The following is a 5,390-nucleotide window of genomic DNA, read 5'->3' as shown; positions in this document are numbered from 1 at the left end:
CCAAGGGTACCCCTCTGTATGCTGATTAATCAACACTTCCAATCGTTGTGGATTTACCGTTGTGGATTATATGACTTTTTCCAATGGATTACAGACTCTGTTTCCAAGGGGTTAAAGCATTGCTACAATGAAATTATCGAGACGATATGGAATTATAATCAACACAGTGGAATTACCAAGAACATTGTGGGATTACCTTGACTTTTGTTTTCCTTGCTGGATTACATTGACTTTTGTTTTCCTTGCTGGATTACTTTTGACTTTTGTTTTCCTTGCTGGATTACTCTTGACTCTTGTTTCTTTGCTGGATTACATCAAGCTTCAAGGACGATCGACGACGTAAGTCCATAGTTGGAATTCATCTCCATGGACAGGTGATGATTTCCAAAGGGGGGACTGTAGTGGACTAAGCCTACGTCGAAACCCAGTCTAAGGTCAAAACTCTTGACCTTTAGAACCTTGTGGGACAGAAGCTGTCATTTCATGTATTTGACTCCATAAATACAGGTTCACCCATCCTGAGACTTTCTTTCTTGAAGATTCAAGTGAAAAGAACACTCTCTTTTTATTATCATTACTATCTTACAAATGTTGATAATCAAAGTGTCTTAGTTCAAACCATTTTAGATGTTGCAGTGAACTAATCAATTTTATTAACTGAGTAATGATTTTATTCTCATGTTAAAAGCTGTGCAGAGTTTATGCATTTTTCTGATTTCTGCTTTTGAATGAGCAAGTGTGTGCGTTTACAAGGTTACAGTCAAACGAAAAACAAGTTGTTATGTTAAAACTGTCATGTTTTAGAATCCTCTCAGACGTAAATAGAGATGTTTTGCACCTGTTTCTTAAGGCACGCCAAAACAGAACCCTCTCGGTCTGTGAGAACATTTCTGAGCTGTCTCATAACAATTCTCGCTGTCTCTAACCTCTTACGTCACAAAAACACACCCCTTCTGGTCGTTTCTGACCAATGAAAAATCCCAAAAAGTGAACCGGGAAAGAGTCTTTAAAATGTCAGTACTTCCTGGTCTACACAGACTCACAGGGACACGGAGAGACACACAGGTACTCAGAGTTGGAGAGTTGTCAGACTTCTAGAGTTCTGGAGTTCTGATGGAGTGCTGTTGGAGTTCCTGACATGACAACGAAGCTCTTCCGAGTTCCATGGGATTATAACATTTTCCACTGAGGTGAATGTGTGTCGAACAGAGCCTCGCCACTACTTCTGACGGGCAACAGCCATTCTAAGGAGACGCTGGACCGGTAGCGTTAACGGAACACCATATCTGCTGATTATCATCAGAGAGGTAATGGGTCAAGTTTCCTACCAAGCGTACCGAGGCGAGCTGGGCTTCTGATGGAGAGTGTCGGTTCTGGAAAACACTTAATTTCCCTCACACACCATCCTTTACTCCCTCTAAACTTCTTTCCATCTTTAAACTTTCCTATGAAGTAGAAATTCTCCCAGATATTTAGAAATGTCTGTGTAAAGTGCTTATTCACATCCGTGTGGGTAAAAGTCATAGTTGTACAGTTTTATAAATGTCTGTGGTGCAGCAACGGAAAAATCATGGCCGTATGATTTTTCCTGATTGATTGCTTATATTGTTATTTTCATAATTTGCCAAATTAATGTAAATGTTTGATGTTAAATTTGATTCTGTAAATAAATGACCGCATTCATTTTGATGGGTCAAATTTAAATGACGTCTCACTTTGCATTTCCTTAAATTCAGTGCACGTTTTATTCAGTCCAGAAAAATGAGGAACTCGCGTTAAATGATGAATATATCCCAGCATCTGTTCATCTACACTTTATCCACTCCATCCTGCCTGGACTCTCTTTTTCACTTCTTTACCACACTAACCCTAACCCATTTCCTTGGACAGTGGACCCCAAGTACTTGAATTCCTACACCTTTGTGACCTCTGCTCCTCATAGCCTTACTGTTCCACCGGCCTCCCTCTCATTCACACACATTTACTCTGTCTTACGATGGCTGACTTTCATTCCTCTTCTTTCAAGTGCATACCTCCACCTCTCCAAGTTCTCTTCCACCTGTTCCCCGTTCTCACCACATATCACAATGTCATCTGCAAACATCATAGTCCACGAGGATTCTTGCCTGACCTCGTCTGTTAGTCGGTCCATCACCAGAGCAAACAAGAAGGAGCTCAGAGCTGATCCTTGATGTACTCCCACCTGCACCTTGAAGCTATCTGTCACTCCTACAGCACATCTCACCACTGTCCTGCTGTCCTCATACAAGTCCTGTACCAGTCTAACATACTTCTCTAACACTTCAGATTTCCTCATGCAATACCACACCTCCTCCCTCAGCACTCTGTCGTATGCTTTTTCTAAATCCACAAAGACACAATGGAGTTCTTTCCGAGTCTCTCTGTACTTCTCCATCAGCATCCTCAAAGCAAAGATGGCATCTGTGGTGCTCTTTCTTGGCATGAAACCATACTGCTGCTCACAGATAGTCACCTCTCGTCTAAGTCTTGCTTCCACAACTCTCTCCCAGATCGTCATCGTGTGGCTCATCAACTTAATTCCCCTGTAGTTGCTACAACTCTGTACATCACCCTTGTTCTTAAAAATGGACACCACCGCGATTCTTCTCCATTCCTCAGACATTTACTCACCCTCATATATGCCACTGAATATTTGAGTCAAAAATCGCACTGCCATATCTCCAAGACATTTCCGAACCTCCACTGGTATGTCATCAGATCCTACTGCCTTCCCCTTCTTCATTCTTTTCAGAGCTTTCTGAACTTCACGATCACTAATCTTTCCCACTTCCTGGTCCACAGTTTCTATGACCTCTACTTTTCTTTTTCTTTCATTCTCTTCACTCATTAGCTCCTCAAAGTACTCCTTCCATCTTCCCATCACTCTTCTCACTTGTTAGAACATTACCATTCCTATCTTTAACAAGCCGAACCTGCTGCACATTCTTGCCATAAGCATAACCATTGATAACATTTAGCATTAACATTTATTTATTTTAAATATTCTGTAGAGTAAATCAATTACAGCCTGTTTTTTCAACACTTTCTCCATTTGCTTGCTAATGCTCCCCCTACTTATTTCTTGTTAAGAAGGAGAATATTGGTGAAGGTGGATTGTTGAAAAAAAAAAGTCTATGATTTATTCTGGAGCATTTAAAGAAATTATTTGTTGACATACTGTATTTGTTGATATAAAAATGAAAACTAACAACAAAAAAGTAAAAAGATAATTTGTTACTGCAGTAGCAATAAACTATATGAAAAAAAAGAAACTTACGTGATTCATGCTCATCTAAAGTGTAGAGCTCCACAGTACTGCTCTCATGATGATTTAACTAAGAAAAATAAAAATGGGGAGAGAGATGAGCATTTGATCATTTCAAGCAACAAACAGCTTTTTGTATGCTTTGTAGCTTCATTAAAATATTCTTAAGAATATTGTGGTTTCAGGAGTGAAACAAAAATCTAATTACAAACATAATTAGAATTTAAGAATTTCTAACAGAGCCCTGAAGATCAACCCATTATGACAAGCAAAAGAAAAACTATGATTAGTCTTCCTCATCATAGTTTTCTTTGTGCACATTTAGTAGATTAGCAATGAGAAAATCCAGAAACATACCAGCGCAAAAAGGACTCTCGCAGTCAGACGAACGGAGTCCGTAGGACGTCTGGGCAGGAGGCTTCGCAGACATTTACACTCCCTCTTATGTCCAGACCATGCTTGTTTCTACAAGAGAGGGGGGCCTTTAAAAATACTCACAGACGTACATGCACATTGAACAAAATCACATACATTTTCCAATTGTTTTTATGTTTTGTCTTTTTTTTCCCCTTTCTAAAATCTTACACACAAACATACCTGGCAGGTTGTATTGCAGTAGCGAGCCACCTTGCACTGGGAACACCTCAACAAGGTATCATGTCTAGACAAAATGGAAACAAACAACATGTTAATATTACATATCCCTATAAAGAAAGATGTTTCGATGGCGCTAAATAAAATATATTTTATGATCTGTTCACTTTTCACAAAACACTCTAGGGGAGCATTGGAAAAATATTTAAAAGGATGACTTTGAGAGCTGGAATGGGACCAACATCCATTTTTACAATCACTGTCAAGTTTTTTTTTTTTTTCTCTCCACGTAGCAACAGTTCAGTTTAAATGCAAAGTAGCTGCTTCATCAGCATGTTGGTTTCGTTGCAGATCACCAAAATCAACCTCATTACCACACAGACAAGAATCTCCCTCAGTTTTTTTTATCTTTATCGCTTGTAACTATCTTTATATGTTCCTGTTAGTTAGTCTCAGCTGTCTGTATACATCATCTAATTTTACCCAACTATCCCATCTCCAATCTAAGATATGTAGGACTTTAGGTGTGCAACAGCTGTGTTTCCACTTGCAGCGTTTGTGTGGATTTTTGTCTAACTGTATACTCTCAGCCTTGAAGGTCTGCTGTGTTTCTCTTAGTTTGACTGCTGTCCTTTCTATTTTGGCTTCAGTCTGATAACAAGCAAGAGCAGAGTCCCTGCTTCTTGCAGCCAATTATAGCCACAAGAGCATGAGATATTCGTCACAGGAACCCAGTCAGAGTGTGTATGTGAGTTTGTGCAGAGTTTAATATGAGCCAGGAAAATAACCTAGTTTTAATGCTTGTAATATACTAATAATTTTACAATAAGGATGTGTTTAGCCAGGAGCAGACTGGGTGGTACACCTGAAGGTTTACTCTCCTGGTTTTCCCAATGTGTTACTCTAAAAAGTTAAAACTACAATACTGTTCCTAATGAAGCAGAATGCCAAAATCTTTCCCCAACACACCTCCTAATAAATGCTGCTTTATAATTGCTCTGTGGTAATTTCAAGCATTCAAGACAAAACAACTGGACTTTATTTGTAACAGAAGACGTTTCGCTCCTCGTCCGAGGAGCTTTCTCAATTCCTCGGATGAGGAGCGAATCGTCTCCTGTTACAAATAAAGTCCAGTTGTTTTGTTTTGAACGCTTTTGAATTTATCATGTCCTGGATGACTGAGGATCTTCACCAGCATAATTTCAAGCAAGCATTTGCTGATGAAATAACCAACAACCTACCAGGGCTGTATTTAGAGGACTTCATTTTTATATATTTTAGTTTTCTCAACTCAGTTTAAAATACGTATATCAAAAAGAAGGTGTACAAACAAAATGACAAAACATTCAGTGACCAGTATAACCACATTTAATCTGTGTTAACTTGTACAACTTTTGAAGAGAAATAATTATTTGGTAGAGCAGCAGACAGCTTCCTGGTGTACTTCAAACAGGTGTATCATCTTGTCTCATAGTAAATATCTTCTTTAAGATAATTCATTATTCTGAAT

The 5,390-nt window shown here is 38.9% G+C and overlaps 1 long non-coding RNA gene across 1 annotated transcript; it reads right to left on the bottom strand.

Annotated features, from left to right (window-relative positions):
- Positions 1-3,324: 3,324 nt before the first annotated feature.
- LOC119430079 lies at positions 3,325-3,906 on the bottom strand. The gene is made up of 3 exons (XR_005187888.1): positions 3,884-3,906; positions 3,644-3,751; positions 3,325-3,356 (listed from the first exon to the last, which is right to left on the bottom strand). It is a non-coding gene; the product is annotated as an uncharacterized LOC119430079 (long non-coding RNA).
- Positions 3,907-5,390: the final 1,484 nt, after the last annotated feature.

This window comes from Nematolebias whitei, chromosome 2 (genome assembly GCF_014905685.2).
Source record: "Nematolebias whitei isolate Nwh7 chromosome 2, NemWhi1, whole genome shotgun sequence".
NCBI lineage: Eukaryota > Metazoa > Chordata > Actinopteri > Cyprinodontiformes > Rivulidae > Nematolebias > Nematolebias whitei.
The sequence above is the reverse complement of the archived record's forward strand: the minus strand, read 5'-3'. Positions and strand labels throughout refer to the sequence as shown.